This window comes from Protopterus annectens, chromosome 8.part0, assembly GCF_019279795.1.
Source record: "Protopterus annectens isolate FY-2018-M chromosome 8.part0, PAN1.0, whole genome shotgun sequence".
NCBI classification, from domain to species: Eukaryota; Metazoa; Chordata; order Ceratodontiformes; family Protopteridae; genus Protopterus; species Protopterus annectens.
The window spans coordinates 127,690,225-127,712,762 of record NC_056741.1 but is presented as its reverse complement, the minus strand read 5'-3'; positions in this window follow the sequence as shown (position 1 = coordinate 127,712,762).

The window sequence follows — 22,538 nt, the reverse complement described above, 5'->3', positions numbered from 1 at the left end:
ATCCCCCACCATTCCCCAGGATTCCCACTCTTCATTTCTTAAGATACTGGAAAATATTAAGGTACAACATAATACCTTAATTATGGGTGATTTCAACTAACCCTCTATCAATTGGGAAAACTATTCATGTACCATCTCATTCACTCAACATTTTCTGGAATTAATAAATTCCAATGCCTTGGATCAGCTTGTCCACACCCCACCAGGGGCAGCAATATCCTGGACCTGGTCATTACCGATATGGGTAACCAGTGTTCCACGGCATAGGTCATCTCCTTGCTGGTCAAATCCAACCACAAGCTAATCACCCTAGCCATCCATATCTCACCCCACCCCCATTAATGAAACCACCATCAAAAACTACTCCAAAGCCAACTTCATGCTTCTTAAGACAGAAGTAGCAAGCTTCATGCCACCCATGCAGATGGAAAATAGAGGTACGACTGCTGAATCTTACACAAATGCACTGTATAAGCACATACATGAGTGCAGGGATCATGCCATCCCAACAGAACCAAGATGCTATCCTCCAAAAAAAGGAAGCCAATCTGGTGGTTCCCTGCCATAAACAAACTCTACAGTAGAAGGAAGAAGCTGTTGCAAAAAAGAGTAAAATCCCAAGATTGGAGGAACTTCCTGGTCAGCCTCAGCAAGAAGCTGAGATCCCACATAAAATCCTCCAAAGCCAGTTATGAAAATAAAATCACCACTGATTCCAAAGACAACTACAAAGCATTCTACAGCTATGTCAAGAATCTCAATGGCAACACTCAGATCTGCTCTGAGCTACAGCACAATGGCACTAAATATACAGAACCAACTGATATTGCCAACATCCTGGCAGATAGGTTCAGTGCTAACTTTACCCCCCTCTCACCCTCCAAGTGCCCATCTTAATACCGGAAGAATGCAAAGCCCCTGTAATCACGGATGAACAAGTTAAGACCACACTCTCCAAAGCCAAGAACAAAGCATCCATGGGACCAGACGACATCCCAGGCTGCATACTGCACAAACTACAGAATGAACTGATACCCCACCTAAGTACCATGTTCAGTCATAGCCTCACCTCAGGCTATGTGCCTACTGAATGGCGCACAGTGATGGTTATCCCATTCCACAAAGGCGGTGCCACCATGGACCCTGGAAACTACTGCCCCATTAGCCTGACGAGCCTGTTCTGCAAGGCCATGGAATGTATCATCTTGGAGCTTATAAACAAAGACATAAGTAACCTTCACACTCTGAACCCCACTCAGTTTGGGTTTGTAAAAGATAGATCATGTCTACTAAACCTGATTGACTTCTTTGAAGCAGTCACTAGAGCTGTAGATGAGGGCAAGGTAGTGTACACAGCCTCTATTGACTTCACCAAGGCTTTCAATACCATCCCCCACTCTGGAATTATAGATAAACTCACTAAACTGGGCATAAATCCCTATGTCAGAAGATGGGTGGCCATCTGCCTCAATGACAGAATCCACACAGTAAAAGTAGCTGGCTTCAAGTCCGACTTCAGACCAGGGATGAGTAGAGTAACACAAGGCTCAGTCCTGGGTCCTCTCCTGTTCATCATCTACTTCTCTGAAGTGCAGGCCAACACAGAATGTCTTTGGCTAAAAAAGTTTGCAGATGACTGCAAATTGGGCACCATAATAGAATCAACTAATCATGTAGACATTCTACAAAAGGGCCTCACAGAGACAAATGCTTGGTGTCAAAGTCATGGCCTCAAGCTCAATGCCAAAAAGTGCATTGCCATTCCCTTTGGGAAAAACTCGGTTCCCATGAACTACCACATAGGCGGTTGCTCACTTAACACTGAAAGTGTGATAAGAGACCTTGGGACACTGGTGAACAGCAGTCTCTACTTTGATAACCACATCACCACAGTAGTCAGGAAATCCTTCTACATGGCACACCTCATTACAAAATGGTTCTCCTCAAAAATAAAAAGAGGTCATTCTTTCTATTTATTCATCCCTCATCAGACACATTATAAAGTACAATGCCCTGTTTGGCATGCATCTCACAAGACACCTACAACAATTGGAAAGGCCACAGAAAAACCTCACTAAGAGGATTACTGGCCTCAAACAGATGCCATATGCAGACCAGCTCAAAAATCTCCAGCTCTACTCCATTGCACATCGCCTACTCATAGACGATCTCTGCCTAGCATACAAAGCCATGTCAAACCCAGATCTGTTGGATATGCTACACTTAAAGAAACCCCAATCGCTCCGATCCACATGCTCCAGGGACCTAAACCTTGTCACCAATTTTTGTGGTTTTTCTCTTGTCACCACAATAAACAGAACATGCTGGAGGGATAGATTCCTGTCTCAGAGACTTCCCAAACTCTGGAACAAACTACCCATTCATGTCAAGCAAAGCTCCTCATTGGCACTCTTTAAGAAAAATCTTGACGACTGGATGGGAAATAGAAAATTCACCCTGGAGATAACTTCTGTGGCACTGTTTGACAGGGGCACAGAAAAATAATTTTCTTGGGTGGCAAAAGCCAGGGAACCTTTTTGGTTAGGCTTATATAGCCCCCAGGGCGGATAGCCTAGTACCTACCTATGAACCTATGAACTCCCCCAGCCATAATCAAGCTAAAAGACTTCTCAAAAGCTGACTTCAACCTCCTAAGGGATTGTATCTGTAGCTTCACACCACCACCCCCCTCAGAGGATGCAGGCAACTATGCTGAACAGTATGGTAATGCAGTATTCAAGCACCTGTACAACTGTATGGAATCAGCCATACCCAACAAAACTAAAACCTGCTTTTCAAGGAAACACAAACCTGTTTGGTTGAAATCCTCTATAAACATGCTTGAAAACAAAAGGAAGAAACAGTTGTTCAAGGGTAAAAAGGAAGAAATTCCAAATTGGAAAAACTCCTTCCTTACCCTCAACAAGCAAATTAGATCACCATTGAAAACATCCAAAGCCAATTATGAATCAAAACTAGCCTCCGAAAAAAAGGGAAATCACAAAGCCTTCTTCAATTATGTCAGCAACCTCCATGGCAAAGCCCATTTTTTTTCCCAAATTAGTACTTAACAGTATCCCTTACACTGATCCTGTTGACTTAGCCAATCTGCTAGCAGATAGGTTCAGTTCAAACTTCACCACCCTGCCCCCTAAAGGACCTTTCCTCATCCTGATACTTGTCCTGCACCTCACATCTCCATAGATCAAGTGCTAAAGGCCCTATCCAAGGCAATGAACACAGCTTCTATGGAACCTGATAGTATCCTAGGCCATATCTTGCACCATCTCCAGCAAGAACTGGCTTTGCCATTGAGCATTCTATTCAACCACAGCCCAAGTAAAGGCTTCATTCCAGCAGAGTGGAGAACTGCCACTGTCATTCCTTTCCACAAAGGTGGAGCATCCCCTGATCAGGGAAATTATAAACCCATTAGCCTAACTAGCCTGATCAGAAGGCCATGGACATCTTCCAAGAGGGTCTTACTCAAACAAATGACTGGTGCCAGAAACATGGCCTCAAGCTGAATATAAAAAAATGCATCATTATCCCCTTTGGGGAGAGTGACATCCCCACAAATTATCACATTAGTAACAATGTCCTAAGCACCCAATCAGTTGTGAGGGATTTGGGCACCCTGGTTAATAGCAATCTGACTTTTGACCAGTATGTTGCTTCCATTGTATGGAAATTTTTACATGGTCCATCTCATAAGTAACGGTATCTCATTCAGGGACAAGGAGTTCATAACATCCCTGCATTCTTCCCTTATAAGGCCCATTATTGAGAACAATGCCCCGTTTGGCATGTACCTTGCAAAGCACATGCAGCAGCTGGAGAGTCCACACAGAGCTTCCTCACCAGGAGAATCCAGGGCCTCAAAAATCTACCATACACAGGTAGGCTAAAAGCCCTATCTCTCTACTCAGTTTCATACAAACTCCTCAGATGTGACCTCTGTCTGGCATACAAGGCGATGTTGGACCCTGTCTTGATGGGACTGCTGCAAATCTGCAAGTCAAGCTCCAGTCACATATCCCACACACGTGGCCTCAACCTGGTCTGTGACATCAACAGGATTTGTTGACGGGACAGATTTGTGTCCCAGAGACTCCCCTATCTGTGGAATAGACTCCCTCTCCACATCAGGCAGAGTACATCTTCACCCCTTTTTAAGCACAACCTGGATAACTGAATGGGAAACAGAAAACACATCCCTGGGATTCCAGCCATGTCCCTGCTGGACAGGGGCATTGGGTGCTGACCTGTCTAAACATGGGCTAAACTCTTGGATAGGCTAATAAGGGCCTCAGGGCCAATAGCCTAGTAACTTCCTATGATCCTATGGAATAACACATTTCATTATATAAATGATATAAGTTTAAATTTATAGACATTCACATGACAAGCAGTCAAGGAGACCCCCAAAATGTATAATACAGTCTTCCAGTTGCCCCTGAGAATGGTCTGTTAAAGAAATTGCTCAGGTTCACATCTTTGGTAAAAGAAAGTTAAAAAAATCAAACCATCAACTACAGGAATCAGGACACTATCAGTTAATACTCTTAATCCTCTTCACTAACTGCTAGATATAAAACCAAAAGTTTAAGGGTAGCTTATAATTAACATATATCCAGCTTTTTATCTCTTTGCATTAGTTTTCAGGATTCTGTTTCAGATCACAAAACAAAAACGTATTATTTATTTTATTTATTTATTTGTCATTTGTTAACCGGGTTGATCCACCTGAGCCAAAGGCCCATTTTCAGTGGAGACCCAAGCAGAAAAGCTCCAAAAAATTGCAAGACATTAACATACAAGAATTTCAAAAAACAAGAAAATGACATAGGTGTATCATACATTCATAAAGCAGGAAAACTTACATAATTACATTGTTGTACACGTTTACAATAACAGAAGTTGCATGTACAGTAAGCACAAGGATAAATACAAATTCTGACTTATTATCATGTTAGTACATCATTTATTACAGAGAACAGGTCTAGATCGGCAGAGAAATGTGTTAGTGTTGTTATAGACAGAGTAGAGGAAGTACAAGGCTGAAAGTTTTGGAGAAGAGATGGGTATTGAGAGGGAGGGATTAGGAAGGAAGCTGAAAGATAATGACTAGAGAGGGGAACAGCAGGCAAAATAACTGTCAAAATACTGTCTTATGGATTCAAACAGTGAGAGCATAAATTCAACCTATTCATTTTAATGTTTATTTATCATTTGTTGACCAGGTGGATGCAGTGTTCTTTGGAGCCCTTTAAGGCATGACCTGGGCCATAGAGACAAAGAGATAAAAAAAAATAAATGTTTTTCAACAAACACAAGCATAATTTTACAAAGTACCAAAAATACAATACATTCCCGACCATTTTCAGGCAAGAGTTTGGTTACAAAAAAATACTAGATTATGATGAATAAGATTTAAGTAGCAATTCATTGTTACAGTATTGTTCTGTAATACATATATATGTACAATACATGGACGAGACACATACAAGGCAATACAGTCATGTACCGAGCAGCAAAACATGGGAAGAGGTGAAATAATGTCAACAACTACATCTGAAACTGATTTACAGAAATGGTGCCTAACAAAATGTACACATGAGACTGCAGGACATCTGAATAGAGTAAAAACATTCTTAACATTTCAGGCAACCATGGCAGAGAAAGATTATTTGTTGTAGATGGTCTAGCCTGGTTTGGTAAAGCATTCATAAGTGCAAGCTTGATAAAGATGTTTCTTCAACCTTTTTGTGACTTATATTACCTTGGTGGCACATATAATATTCTCTGGTTATCTGTTTCTGACAGCTGTTACATTAAAAAAAATGGTCTTGCAGTAACGGACAGAGTAAAAGCAGGCCTGTATAGTGTAATGGCAGCTGAGTTTCTTTGAGAGTATAGGGCAGTCCCAAATTGTGGCTTATTTTTTAATGTTGGTCAGTAACTGCCATGTATTAGTTTAGAGGCTGCTTTGCAGATTATCATTGTTCATTGGTACTTTCCTATCTATTGATCTAGAGTATCATAAAAAACCTGGCCCTGCATTCCCATTATAATTATTATCCCTTATATTTTGCAATCTGAATCTCTGTAGACATTATGCATAACAAAGTATCCCCAAAGACTGGTCACATATATGCTAAGGTCTTGACAGTTCAACTAGACAGGGTCATCCCCAGATTTATTCATGTTCTTAACCACAGCTTTATTAAAAATGGATAGTGGAACCAGATCTTAATAGGCTCTGGCTGAATATAGTGCAATTTAGCAAGACTTTGAAAGAGGTGTCAGGGGGCTTTTTTACACTTCAGGAAGGCTTTCACTTCAGTGAAACTGGCATTAATATGGAAGGCAATCCAGGCATACAGCATTCATGATCCATTTCTGGACAAATGTAAACTGTTGTACATAAACTCCATGGCACAAACAGTAATAAATGGTCTTGTTTCTCTGCCTTTTCCACTGCCAAGGGGCACGTCAGGGGTGCCTACTTTCCACATTGCTTTTTTGTGCTCACAATTGATGCTTTGGTAGCCTGTATCAGGAAGTGACATAGTCAGTCCATATCAGGGTTGCTAATGATATCAAGTACCGTTCTTCACAGTTTACAGACAATGGAGTCTTATGGGTTAAAAATACAGTCTGCCATCCAATTTGATTATTTCAATCTATGCCAATTAACACAGAGAAATGTACTATGCTCCTTTTAAATGAGTCAGTGGAACAACAAAACAGTTAATTTGATTTATTATAGATTAAAGTAATAAATCAACAATCTAACATGGGTATTATCCTGTCAAAAATGTATGGAATATTCCAGAATTAAATGTAAGGCCTTTTATTTTCAAACTTAATGAGAACTTAGACAAGTAAAATAAGTTATTGCTCCCTTTTTAGTGAAATTCTAGGTGATTAAGATGTTTTGTCTGCCAAAATATTACTTTTTTCTTGGCATATCCTTTGTCTGAATATAACCCCACTCCCTTCTAAAATTCTGAAGATACTTATGAACTTTTTGTGGGTGGGGAACCCCCCCCCCCCCCAGAATTGCTATGGTGGTGTTAATCAGTTCTATTGAGATTGCTGGGTTAAGCCTCACTGACATGACATGGCACACTAAAGCAGCAATGATCACTCGATCACTGCATACTCAAGTCCCTCAACCCCAAGTTTGGGTCTCATTAGGTACAGAGATAATAATGGCTCTTTCATTACTAGTGAGAGAGGATAGTAGAAACAAGGGCCTGAATTCGTAATCACTTGCACAAATGTGATGGGGGTATTCCTGATGCTTACAATTCATAGAGTTCATTTACGCTAATGCAAAAAGCCTTAAAAATAGTGAGATGTAAATGAGAAATGTTGTAAAGTGTAATATGCTAATGAAGTGGTTTTGCAATTTGCAGTCCGAGATCTCGGTGGTACTCACATCCGTTGTTAAAAGCAATGCTTCACCTTTGATACTGGAGATGCAATCCAAAAACTTGTTTGTCCAAGTATGCACAAGCACTTCCCTGATACACAAATGAATGACCTCCCCCAGGAACCCATTTATTAGTTTGTATTAAGTATGCACAATCACTAAAATGACACAATAAATTATTTTGCCCAATGATCATTTCAGCAGTCTGACCATGTATGCACAAACACTTCCCTAACACAGAAATGCATTATTTCCCCCAGCAGCTACTTCAGTAACATGTCCTAGTAGGCACAAGCACCAAAATGAAACATTCACCTAGGCAACCCCTTCAATAATATGTCCAGGTATGCATAAGGAGCAAAATGAAACATTTCCCCAAGTGACCCCTCCAGTAACCTGCCCTAGTATGCACAAGCACGAAAATTATTTATTTATTTACATTTGTTAACCGGGAGAGTCCGACTGGACACAGGTCCGTTTTCAGCAGAAGCCTGGGGAGAAAAGTTCCACATTATTATTTGCATTATACAGTTAAAAAAACATAGCATTTAAATATAGACATTAGTCCAGTTAAGGACGCAAGACAAGAAGAAAACAGATGTAAAACAGCTGTAGAGCATAGTACAATTTTAAAATATGGTGACATATACTAAACATGGTTAAAATGTAGTTGAGATTCATCAGTGAACAATTGATACAAACTGTTTTTGAGTTACATAACAGCCATTAGCAGTTGTTGCTACAAGAAGTTAGTATTATGTGGTAGGTAGCTGGGAACATGAGTAGCCAAGCTTGCTAAGAGTAGGTTGTTGATAGGGGGCTGAGAGAGATAGTGGGTGGGGGAGTGAATGGTGTTGGGGGGGGTTGCAAGTGCATATCTGGCAAGTTTTGAAGTGTGATTTTAGTAAGGATTTAAAGTGGGTGCAAGAGTTACAGAGGTAATTGAGGATGGGAGGGAGTTCCAGAGTTTGGCTATAGTGCAGGAGAATAATGCTTCTCCAGCAGAGTTAATGGCTCTAGTGACCTGTAGGAGGTTTTTGTGGTTGGGTCTTAGTGGTCTCGTGGTTATGTAGGGTTGGAGTAGATTCTGGAGGGATGGGACTTTTAGTGGTTGGTTTATTAGTTTGTGGGCGAGTGTGAGTTGGTACCATTGAAGGAGGTTGGGGAGCTCTAGCCAGCCCAGTTCTGCTAGTGAGAGACAGTGGTGAGTACGGTAGGAAGCTCCTGTGGCAAATTTGGCGATTTTGTTGTAGCAGGTTTCGAGCTTATTTAGATCACATTGTCTAAGGTTAGTAAATATTGGAGAGGCATACAGTAGGGTAGAGATAAGATGAGAATTTGCTACCAAAATTTTAGCTGCTTTGGTAAGTAGTTGCTGATTTCTATATAATGCTCCTAGTTTTTGTGTACTTTTTAATGGTCATGGAAATGTGAATGTCAAAGTTCAGTTTATTGTCTATTTCTACTCCTAGTAATTTGGTGTGTTCTGTAGGATGAATGTTGGTGTTGTCTTTTGCTGTGATGTTAAAGTGAGAGCTGTCTAGGGTAAGTTTGGCGGGTTGGAAGATTAGTAATTTTGTTTTGTTTGGGATGAGTATTAGTTGCGCACCGGATAACCAAGTTTCAATAGAAGAAAATGCTTCCTGTGTGACTTTTTGCAGTTCTGGTAGGGAGTGAGCTGTGCAGATGATGGCTGAGTCATCTGCATATTGTATGAGTGTGCCATGTGTTGTGGCTGAGGCTAGATTATTGGTGAAAATAGAGAAGAGTAGAGGTCCCATGATGGATCCTTGGGGAACCCCTATGGAGACTGGTAGTTGGGAGGATAAGTCATCCTGCCAAACAACTGCTTGTTGGCGGTCAGATAGGTAACTCTGAAACCAGTTGATGACTGGTTGAGAGAAGGATAGGTTATTGAGAAGAGAGATGAGTTGTTTGTGTGAGACCATGTCGAAAGCTTTAGAGAGGTCTAGGAAGTTAGCTGAGGAGAGATAACCTGCATTTTTATTTTGTAGGATAGGGTTAAAGAAAGAGAGTAAGGCGGTGGTGGTGCTATGGTTAGGTCGGAAACCGTGTTGTGTGTTGGAGAGAAGTTTGTTAGCAAGGAGGTGATCTGAGACATGAGAATGAATGCATCTCTCTAGTATTTTGGAGAGTGGTGAGAGAATAGCTATGGGGTGGTAATTGGTTAGATCTGTGGAGGGGCCTCCTTTGTGTAGGGGAATTATGTGTGAGACTTTCCATAGTGTAGGAACATAACTTTCTGACAGAGATCTGTTAATCAAGAGTGATATGGGGTAGGCTAGAGTGTCAGCTGCAAGTTGAATGTATTCACCTGGGAGGTTGTCTGCTGCTAATCTGGTGGTTTTAAGTTTAGTTAGTAGTTGTTTTATTTTGAAGGTAGGAACAGGAGAGAAAGAGAAGCTAGTTGGGAGTTTGTTAGTTCTAGTTGATGGTGTGGGTTTATGGGGGGGGTTGTGTTGTCAAGCTAGTGATAGTACGGTTTGTGTGAAGTGATTGTTGAAAGAGGTAGCAATATTTTCGGAGGAGTAAGTTAAGTTAGGAGTGGGTGTACTTACTTTACCTGGGTGGAGGATGGAGTTTATTCAGGACCAGAATTTTTGGGGGTTATGTTGGGAGGAGGTAAGGGCAGACTGGTAGTATTGGATTCTGTCCTGTTTTATAAGCTTTTTGGTTCTATTGCGTAGTTCTAGGAATTTTTGCCTTGTAGAGGGGGTTTTGGTTTTGTGCCAGTTGTCCCATGCTTTATCCCTGTTTTTCATTTCAGACTTCGTGTTTTTTTGTAGCCATGTGGATTGTTGGGCTCTAGTTCAGGAATGTCTTATGGGGGCGTGATAATTAAGGATGCTTAGGAATGTTTTATTAAAGTAGTCAACTGCATCATCTAGTCTGAGATATTTTAGAGGTTGCCAGTTACAATCTTTTAGGGATGAGCTGAATGAGAGAGGGTTGAAGTTAGTTTTTTTGTGTATTTGATGGTAGATGATGGGTTTTACTTTATAAAGGTGTTTTCTTAGTAAGAAGGTTGGGGAGTGATTACTGAGGCTGTCAGATAATCAGCCTGCTATATATGACTGGGGGCTCTTATTGACTAGTATCCAATCAAGGGTAGTGTGTTTGTTGGAGTTATTTATCCTAGTAGGTGACTGGACTAGTTGGGTGAAGCCATGAAGATTTACATGATGGGTTGGGTGGTTGCTACAGCAGGATTGCCAGTCAGTGTTGAAGTCTCCTAGCATTAAAATTTCTTGGGGTAGGTGGTGGGTAGTCCAGCTGAGGAGGTTTTCAAGTGGAGGGATGTTGTGGCCAGGTGGGAAGTAGCAACCTATTATGTTTAGGGTTTTATTTTGGTTTATTTTACGGTTGGCATATATTATTTCTTCCTTACCTATTTGGGGAGCTGCTAACTTTAAGATCTGGATGTCTAGATGTTGCTTAAATATTATAGCTATACCATCTCCTTTTTTGTTTAGTCAGTCTACTCTTAGTATATTGTAACCAGCAGGGAGGATTTGCTCATTAGTAATGTGTGGTTTTAACCATGTTTCTGTAAGGATCACTACAAGAGGGGGGTAGAAGTCTATGGTGGTATGGAATTCAAGCACCTTGTTGCATATACTTCTAATATTTAGGCTTATCAGAAGGAGGTAGGTTGGCTTTCTATTGTCTGTGATTTGGGAGATGTGGTTTGTAGTCTGATTATGAAACATTTACCCAAGTGACCTCTTCAATAAAAATGCCCAGATATGCAGAAGCAACAACTAAGCTTCCCACGCATCTCTATATTCCCCCTGAAAACTACTGCATTCTGGCATAAATTCAGGGCTATTTACACACTTTGTATGCAAATGACCTGATTATCAATTCATGTTTGTGAATCAAGCTCATTTGCATATATGTAAAGTCCCTTAACACCCTAGTAGCTGTCAACAGATATCTTATGCATTAGTCATGTTACATTTTTGTGTTAGGGGGATATGTTCACAAAAACTTCTCGACATCCCCGTAGTCATCCTGCAAGTCAAGGATTTGCATAACCACATAATGATGCTCTTTGCAGATTACCCCTATGAAAATGCGAAGCTCCAGACTATGAATACTGTAAAGGTATGGGTTCCAGGATTGAGAGGCATGCAGGACTGGAATGTATTATAGGGTAGTAATTCAGGCTCATTAAATTGCACTTGGGAACAGATGTAGGACAACTCTGTTTTCAAACAGATAACAAGTCAATTCATTGGACTGCATGGATTGATAAGGGAATCCAGTGTTGACAATATTTAATTAATCCCATGACAGCTTTATTCTTGTCATATGAGGAGTGCAAAGTCAAGTTCTATCTGAGTGGCATAAGGTTTTGGAAATATTTACAGCTTAGATCATTATATGCTAAAACATAGATTATTACCACCTTTGCAATATTTATGGCAGAAGTTCTACTGCAGTAAGAGTTGGAATATATACCCATAACAGTTTGGTATCAAAAAGGCTTGTTGGTGCCATGCCCTACTATCATACCATGGGATGGGAACAACACCTTAAATTGAAAGGGGAAAAAAGTTAAACAGGCCAGCTCCCAAACCACAATAGGAGTTGATATTGACAACTTGGAGAAACTTTACTGAGGCAAATTTGCATACTCTAAATTAGTATATCAATGGCATATCCCCTCTGAGGAATATTACTAGACATGGAGCAATATACAGTCACTGCTGAAGATGTGACTTCCCCGAGGTAGATTAATTACATATTGAGAGGCACTGTAACTTAAGTCTGTGTATATGGGTGGTTATTCATAATGTAGCATCTTGGACCTTGAAAACATTTCTTATGAGTTCCGATAACCCTAGAATTTGTTTACTTGGTTTGATTGATCTAATCTGTCCTTAACAGAACTGCAAAGGACATGGCTTAGACTATTAACATCTTCTGTAGTAGTCATTATTTTTAAAGAGTGGCATACAGGTCCAAAGAATATAATTACTCAACTCTTTATGTATGAGGCTAAATTGTTAGTAAAGTTTAAAAAGCATAAATTAGCACAAGGATTAAAAGAGTAAGTATTGGTCTATTTGTAGGTTATGTGTTTCTAGGTCCTGGTAGCTTCATGAAAGCTAATTTCTGCACGTGTTTAAAATGTATGGACTATATTTTTAATGGTCTGTAAAAGAGGCATTTCATATCTACTGTAATAGAACAGAAATTGACATCAGGTAATGGATTTAGTATGTGATTATTTCTGAACTATGTCAGCAACTTATCTATGTTGAAATAGAATCAAGATTTGTTCTCTTTAGTCTTTTCTCTTTTGTGGGTGGCCATGGTGGTGCAGTGGTTAGTGTTGCCGGCTCACTGTAAGAGGTTCTCCGGTTCAGTCCTTGGCTGGGGTGCCTTCTGTGCATTGTCTGCATGTCCTCCCTGTGGTCATGTGGGTTTCCTCTGGGTGCTCTGCTTTCCTCCCACATCCCAAAGACATGCTGTATGTGAGTTGGACACTCTAAATTGCCCCTAGGTGTGAGTGTGTGCCTTCTGTGGAAGGTTAGGCACTGGGCTGGTAACTTGACACTGTAAAACTCCACTGCCAATCATGAGCAGACAGGTGATCTGCTGTGGTGACCCCTAACTGGGAAAAGCCAAAAGACGAAGAAGTCTTTTCTTTTTTTTTTAATTGATTTTTGGCCTGGAGAATATAGGCTATGAATTATAGAGAGGTGCTATGACATATGTTATATTTTTTTACACAAATGATTTTTATTTTGATGAAATAACACAATAATTTAATACTTTCATAACATTCAATAACTATTTACTGTATTTATATTCAACCTGACGAAAAGGATTTGGATAAAAACATTTGTAATTAAATAATAAGTATATATATAAACTATGATAGTTAGGAAGAGTTTATATATGTTATATTTTAATGTCTGTGCTGTTATTGATAACATTTATGGTGTTTCAGGAAAAACAGAATTCATTCTGGTGTAAAAAGCAGCAAGATTTTTATGGGCCTGCATTATATCTTGTAACATCTTGACAACTCAAGGTCATATGCAAGGATTCTGCTTGTGGACTTCAGTTCTGCATTTAATACAATAATTCCAGAACTTCTTTGCTTGAAACTCTCCCAGCTTTCCACTCCTGCCTCCATTTGTCAACGGATTACAAATTTTCTAACCAATAAGAAACAGCAGATGAAGCTAGGGAAATTTACATTTAACTATTACATAATCAATACAGGTGCCCCTCAGGGATGCGTGCTCTCCCCACTGCTATTCTCCCTCTACACTAGTGACTGCACCTCTAAGGAACCCTGTGTCAAACTGATTAAATACATGGACAATACAGCTATCATCGGGCTCATCAAGAATGGTGATGAGTCTGCATACAGATGAGATGTTGAACAGCTGGCCCTTTGGTGTAGTCAGAATAATCTGGAGTTGGACACTCTTAAAACTGTGGAAATGATGGTGGACTTTAGGAGTGGCAGTACAATATTATCCCCCCTCTTAATATTTAATACTGCTGTATCAATTGTGGTATCCTTCAAGTTTTTGGCATCTATAATCTCTTGCCACCTGAAGTGGGAGACCAATGTAAGATCCATCATAAAAAAGTCACAACAGCAAATGTACTTTCTGCGACAGCTGCGGAATTCAACCTCCCTCAGGAACTGTTGATTCAGTTCTACACAGCAGTCATTGAGTCTCAGGTCATCCATAACAGTGTGGTTTGGATCTATGTCTAATCATGACAAAAACAGGTTACATCGAATAGTCAAGTCTGCCAAAAATATTATTGGTGCTAGCTTGCCCTCCTTACAGGACCTGTACTATTCCAGAGTCTTAATAGTTGCATGTATGTCATTTGTCTTGTTCTTAATAGTTGTATGTATGTCGTTTATGTAATTCATACTTGGAGAGTCACTGAAACCAGAATCGAATTCCTTGTATGTGCACATACTTAGCCAATAAATGCAATTCTGATTCTGATTCTGATTTGTACCTTTGAGGAAAGGATTAGCAATAAAAAGTCCTCCTTTACAGTACTGTTAGTCAAATGCTGAAAACTACAAAACTGATCCCCTGTAGAACAGTATACTGTTGCAGAACTTCTTATTGTTTTATATAGGTTCATAGGTTCATAGGTTCATACTAGGCTATCTGGCCTAGGGCATTTATAAGCCTAGCCAGAGTTGTCTGGCTTTCACCACCCCTTAGGTTGAAGAATACTATACCCATTAGTTTGCCGTGCCTCTGTCCAGCAGTGATACAGAGATGATCCCCGGGGTAAACCTACGATCTCCCACCCACTGGTCAAGATTCCTCTTGAACAGAGCCAGCGAGGTGCTCTGTCTCACATGGACCGGGATTCTGTTCCACAGCATAGGGAGTCTCTGGGTGATGAATCTGTCCCTCCAGCACGTCCTATTTATATCCATGTTGAGGTTTAAGTCTCTTGCTCTTGTGGCTCTGGTGGATTTGGATTTTTTGAGGTGGAGCATGTCTATTAATTCTGGGTTGGACATGGCCTTGCATGTCAGGCACAGGTCACCTCTGAGCAGACGGTATGCGACTGAATAGAGCTGGAGTTTCTTCAGTCGGGCAGCATATGGCATATTTTTGAGCCCCTTTATCCTTTTGGTGAGGAACTTTTGGGGTCTTTCCAATTGCTGCAGGTGTTGGGTAAGATACATTCCGAATGGGGCATTGTACTCAATCATTGGTCTGATAAGTGAAGAGTACAGGGGAACAATTACCTCCCTTGATCTGGATGTGAATCCCTTCATAATCAGGTGGGCAATGTAGAAGGTCCTCCTAACCACTTTGGCAATGTGAGTGTCAAAAGAAGGTTACTGTCAACTTGGGTCCCCAGGTCCCTGATAACCTCTTCTGTGCTTAATGGATTGCCACCTATGTGGTAACTTGGGGTTATCTTGTTTTTACCAAAGGGTATGACTATACATTTTTTGGCGTTTAGCTTAAGGCCATGGCTCTGGCACCAGTTATCCATTTCTATGAGACCTCTCTGAAGGATATCTGTGTCTGATGGATTTTCAACTATGGCTCCCAGTTTGCAGTCATCTGCAAACTTTGTCAGCCACAATCCTCCTGTGTTTGCCTGCACTTCTGAAAAGTAGATGCCGAACAAGAGGGGGCCCAGGACTGAGCCCTGTGGGACACCGCTTGTGACCGGCTTGGAGTCTGACATGGCACCAGCAACTCTAACCCTGTGGGTTCTGTCCTTGAGCCAGTTTGCGACCCATCTTGTGACATATGCATTTACATTTAAGCTGGTGAGCTTTTCTATGATACCCGAGTGGGGTATTGTGTCGAAAGCTTTTGCAAGGTCAATGTAGGCTGTGTGAACTGCCTTACCCTCATCAATGGCCTTGGTGACTGCTTCAAAAAAGTCGACCAAGTTCAAGAGGCATGATCTGCCCTTGACAAAGCCGAATTGGGTAGGATCCAATGTCTGTAGGCCCCCTATGTCTTTATTTATGAGTTCCATTATGATCCTCTCCATAGCTTTGCAGGCCAGGCTTGTTAAGCTTATGGGGCGGTAATTACCAGGGTCCGTAGAAGCACCGCCTTTGTGGAGTGGGACCACAGTTGCTGTCGCCACTCTTTGGAGTGTATCCTGTGGTAAGGCTAAGATTAAACAGCAGCCTTATATGTGGGTTTAGTTCCTCATTGAGTTCGTGTAGCACACAGCCGGGGACACCATCCGGTCCCATTGATGCTGTGTTTTTAGCTTTAGAGTTAGCAGCTCTCACCTGGGCATTTGAGATTATTGGGAGGCTACACTCTGCTGCGATAGCTATTTCTGCTTTTGCCGGGGAGGGAGGGGAGAAATTTTCACTGAACCTGTCTGCCAGTATGTTTGCAATGTCTGTGGGTTCAGTGATTTTTGTATCATTTTGGACTAATTCTGAGCATATCTGGGAGTTTCCACCCAGATTTCTAACATAGCTAAAGAAGGCCTTATAATTGTCTTTTGAGTCCTTGGCGATTTTTCTCTCAAAGTTGGCCTTGGATGATTTTATGAGTGATCGTAGTTTTTTACTAGTATTGATCAGAGATGTCTTCCCTTTTAGGGATTTTGCTCTATCTTGTAGTAGCTTTCTCCTCTTGTTGTAAAGTTTGTTTATGGCTGGGGTCCACCAGATCGGGCGCTTGCCTTTGGTGGAAAGGGTCTTGATTTTACTTGGGATTGCTTGATCCATGCAATCCTGGAGGTGCACGTAGAAAGCATTTGTAAGGGATTCAGCAGCGTGGGTTGTGGTTTCCAATGGCTCAGGGGCCTTGAAGGATACCACACCAGTCTTAAGAAGTGTGAAGTTGGCTTTTGAGAAGTTCTTCACTGTGGTCTTTTTTGTTGGGGGTGTGGGCAGGATGTGGATCTCCAGTGAGATTAGTTTATGGTCTGATCTCACCAATGAGGGGTATACTTCCAGTGTGGAGCATTTTGTCCCCATGCTTGTGATGATCAGGTCTAGTATATTTTCACCTCTTGTGGGAATGGTGACAAGTTGTTCCATAGCATTTGAGTTTATGAACTCCAGGAACCTTTGGGCTATGGTATTGGGGCTTGAGTAATGTTCCCAGTCTATGTTTGGGTAGTTGAAGTCACCCAATATAATGGTGTTTGGAGAGACATTTATACTCTCTAGTGTCTTCAGGAAGGTTGTGTAGGGTTCCTGAGTTTGAGAGGGTGGCCTGTAACATGCTACAAACTGTAGAGCAGTTTTGCCTATGGTTAATTGCACCTGAATGGTCTCTGATGCTTCGTGAGTTGCCACCAGCCTGGAGGTGTGGGTATCCTTGATAAATATGGATACACCCCCTCCTTTTGTGGTACGGTCCGGGTTTTGGGCCGGAACACATGATATGAGGTAAAACCTGATAGTGCCGGGGTGCTCTCAGGAGCCTTGAACCAGGTTTCAGTCACAGCACAGACATTGATGTTCTTCATACTGAGGAGGGCTTCGAGGGTGTGCATCTTGAGATTTAGACTTCTGGCATTGAGCAGCATTACCCTTAGTTTTTTTCCATTATTGTTTTCTAGGGCAGTGGGTTTAGAATTTGAGCCTTGTCTAAAAAAGGCACTTTGGGGGTGGCAAGAGCCTTTGCCAATATCCGGAAACCCAGGGGTGACAGGTGCAAGCCATCCCTTGCGAAGCAGCGTGGCTTGTCAAGCATGTCATTCCAGACAGACAGACATTGTATCCCCTTAGAATGACACCAGAAATTAAGCCAATTATTAAAACTGATCATTTTGTCTCTGTATTGTGGCATCATTCTTGGTGAAGGTAGGATACTGCTCAGGGTCAGGGTCATACCAGCCTGGGCTACATAATCTGAGAGCTCCTTTATGTCTCTTTTCATGTAGTCCAGGGAGGTACATCTCAGGTCATTCACACCGGCATGGACAATGACTGAGTCATACTTGTACTTGCTGTGGAGTGACCTGAGTGCTTGTGTTATGTGGCGGATTCTAGCACCCGACAGGCAGCTTACTGTGACCCTCTCCTTGTTCAGTCTGGTGAGTGGGTCATCAGTGTGTCTGACTATGGAGTCACCTATGACAAGTGTGTCTGGCATTGTGTTTAGCCTTAAGGGCTGTGACTGATTTTCACACTGACTTTGTGATCTATGTGTTGCTTGTGTTATGTCATGAGGTGGCAGTTGTTTGGGTGTCTGCTTTGGAGGCCTCTGCTGTTTTGGTAGATTTTTGATCAGTGCCTCCGAGTATGTCTCTGTGTGTTTATGTGTTTGATTTGTAGTTGTGATAGTTCTATGTGAGACTGGGTTTATGGTGTGTGTGGTTACCTTCTCCTCCTGTCTGGTTTTGCCAGTCCTGAGTTGAGAGAGCTCAGCCTCCAGTTTGGCTATATAGTTGCATCTCTCACATGTATTTGTGTTTTGTGGGAGGAGAGGGTTGTCTGTGTACATGAGGCAATTGTAACATTGCCTCAATATTCCCAGATTCACCAGCTGAGCAGGAGAGGACGCTAACAACTGACCCTTTGACATGCTAGAAGAAATGAAAAAGTTTGCTGTGTAACTGAGTCAGAAAGGACCTATAGGGATGTGGGTACTCAAGACATATAGAACAGATTAAAATGTTGAATTGGATTTTCTTTCATATTTTCATATTCCAATACAGTGAAATGTTAAAGCAACAAAAAGTAGGAAATTATCATTCTTTGCCATCCCATAGAAACACAATTTTAGCCCTTCCCTAATATGTCTAATTATATCAAAATATTTCAAAAAACAAGCAGAATTAATATAAGATTTACAAGAGCTGCTTAATATCATAGTAACATATAAGGGAATGGCCTTCACTTTATGTTAGAAATGTATAAACATTTTAACTGTTAATGTCTCTTTCTTGGTATGCAGTGTTGCATCGCCCTGATGACTTATGTGAGGTGCTGTGTAGTCCAAATAACCCTCATTTATATACTTGGTGGCTTCACCTTATGTCTGATTAGATTTTTTTCATGATGGCACTTAGCAATTTTGTGAAGTTTATGAAACCTTGTCTTTTGCATATATGAGTAGGGGCTATGAGGCTTCAGTCCTCAATGAGATAATGTAAGTTGCTTAACAGCCTGTCCTTCTCCAATTTCACAGTGTAATCATAGGGTTCCATATGCCATAAAAGCTTTTTCACCACAGAACACTACTAAACCCATTAAAAATCAAAACTACACTTTTTAGAACTCCACAAAGACTCTCACAATTGTCTAGTGATATTCTGAGTCTTAAACTTAACAACTTCAGCATTGAAACTACCACCACCTTCAAAACAGCTTTGCCTCTGGCTTAATCGGTTTCTTAGTTTCAAACCATCATAGAAAAAAAACTCAGTCTAAAATAAACTTTCTTATTTTCTAGACCAACAAATCTCACTATTTTCTCTTTCCCAAAATTAGCTTAGCCATAGTTCAATGGTCCTACTCTCCCAGCTTGATTACCCATAGTTCAATGGTCCTACTCTCCCAGCTTGATTACCAATAGTTCAATGGTCCTACTCTCCCAGCTTGATTTCCCATAGTTCAATGGTCCTACTCTCCCAGCTTGATTACCCATAGTTCAATGGTCCTACTCTCCCAGCTTGATTACCCATAGTTCAATGGTCCTACTCTCCCAGCTTGATTACCCATAGTTCAATGGTCCTACTCTCCCAGCTAGATTACCCATAGTTCAATGGTCCTACTCTCCCAGGTTAATTACTGTGTCTCTATTATTAGTGCATCCTCCAAAAAGAACAAAAAAATCCACCATTCTGCAATATCCAGTTCCAGTTGCCAATATATCATTATCATGTCTACACAAGAACATCACTGACAATCCCTTAAAGTAAAGTCCCTCCGAGAACCATACATGGCTCATCTAACACCCTGTGCTCGTCCTCTATCAGGTGCACCAGCCCCTCGGTTCTTCCAGGAGAAGAGCAAAAAAAAGGTCCATTACCTTATACTGGCACTTTACTTTTTTAAACTATAGGAAACCGATTGCTACACTTCTAGAATTCAGCCCTTTTGCAGCTTAATACACATTAAGTGATGAACCACCTTTCTGTACTGGCATTCAGAAATGCTGGTTTAGAAAAAGAATTTAGGAACTACACTTCATGATTGTGATCTCTTAACACATTCCACCCTAGGTGACTGCCCCCTTCACCCCACCTTTGCTATGCTTCAGATGCCTCCCCATTAAACAAACAAACTGACCTACTACTAGAGCCTTAACTCTTTAAATAACTACAACTGGAAATGTTCTCTCCTTCTGCTTCCAAACTTGATGAAAAGCTTCCCCCTCTAATGTGTGGCACTTTGCTCAAACAGCCCCTTACTCACTACCCCAAAAACTTTCTTGCATTGCACAAAATGTGCCTTCTCTACAGTTGATCCCATGCCTCTCAACTGTCCATATTTTTGTATAATGTCCATATTTTTATCTCATATTTTGGCCTGTTTCTTATAAAATTGTGTTTTTCTGTCAAATCACTGAGGACTGAAGTCAGAAAATAATGGTAGGTATTTGAGTTTCAGGTTTCATATCTTTCATAAATTTCATGCCAATGCAAAACCTGTTAGTCTATCAACTTTCTTAGTCTGTAAGAGCAGTATTTAAAAAGTGGCCCTATTTTTGGACATTTGTGCCCCCATTATTTGTGACTTTGTCCAGACTTCTTGATCTAAGAGGTTTAGAGGTATGGCTGTTCCCAATCTAACAATCACTCCCTCCACATCTTAAGGAACCATCAAATTACTCCCAGCCCAAAGTGGATGTTAAAATACCCTACAAATACAAGCCAAATGTTACTGCTACCAGAAATGACATCACCTAATTCACAGCCAACTCCTACATCTTTCTGACCTGCAACTGAACTATTAATCTTACTGTAATTATACCATATATATTGTAAATCCAAGAGTTGTATAATAGTTGCATTTTCTTAACTACTGTGATTATATGTTTCGAATTTATTTTTGTTTTAGCCTTTTTACATAATACTTTTGTGTGACTTTTCAGTTATTGTTAAAAAGTAAAAGCATTTTCACCTAATGAGTTTGTTCTGATCAATGCACCAACCTAGTCAAAATAAATATATAAATGCATACTTGTGTAAATACATAAATAAACAAACCAATCTCTACTGCCTATGCTTTTACTAATATCGGATATTATATAAGTAGCCTGTTAGGCAGTTATGACAATACATCTCTACTGTCCAGAATTTTAAAGAATGTCCTGATCTTTAGTCCATATTTTTTTGTTCCTCATAAAATGTGTGGCTTTCTGGCAAATCATTGAGAGCTGACATCACTAAATAATGACAGACATTTGAGTTTCAGACTTCTTCTTCAGGAAAAACATACTAATAGAAATATTCTAGCAACTTTCTAAGTTTAAAAGAACACTGTTTAAAATCTATTCCTGATTTTGGGCCTTTGTTATCCCATATTTTTGCCTTTATCCAGAATTCTTACACTAAGAGTTTGAGAGGTATAATTATGATAGCTGAAGGCAGTGCACGCATAGTTTGTGAGCTGCTTGAGTTGTCTTTGACAGCAATTTTTGTGTTTCATTTGATAAACAGATGGTGCAGTGGTGCAACAGTACTACTGTCGCCTCACAGGAAGAGATTTTCCGGTTTGATCCTTGGCTGGGGTGCCTTCTGTGCAGAGTCTGCATGTTCTCGCTGTGTTCAAGTGGGTTTTCTCCAATGTTACAACAACATGTGTCTGGAGTGCTTCTCTCTGGGCCTCTGCTAAAAGTTGGCTTTGTTCCAAGTTGGACTTTCCCATGTTACAAAAATGTGTCTGGAGGGTTTCTCCCTGGGCCTTTGCTAAAAGTTGGCTTTGTTCCAAGTTGGACTTTCACAGTGAAGAAACGGTAAATAAACACCATAACAATGCATTTCATGAGCCACATTTTTCTGCGATACCATAATATCATAAATCACAAAATTATTTATCTTAAGATGAGATTTTTTAGCAACTTGACAGAGAATTTGCAAATCTTCCTTCCAGAAATAGTGGAGCTATTTAAACTGGATTATTTTTAAATGATTTTTTTTTTTGAGGCTCAGCAGATCAACTTCTGTTTTACTAACAAAAGGACAAAGTTTCCTATCATGTCACTTCTGTTTTTCTGTGAAACTATTCTGTCAAAATGAATGCACTTTATAGAGATGGCAGACATACATACTTATAAAAATAGCTTATTGTGTTCTCATCACAATGTAATCCACAGTGAACCAAAATAAATTATACCAACAATAAAATGGAGCAGATTCAGCAACTTTGATTTTTTACTAACTGGGAAATTTGTATATTGGCTACATTATATATGCATCCACCAAAAATCATTATTATTTTTTTTTACTAAATACTTTAACCTACTGTTGAATTAAGGTACTAATTTTCTCTAATTTTACAAAACTGGGACACCTTTTAAAATAATTAATACTAATTACTTTTAATACTGGCTCAAATTTAGCTTCTTAGAATTTAGAGGTGAATAATATTTTAAAAAATAGGGAGCTTATTTTGGCA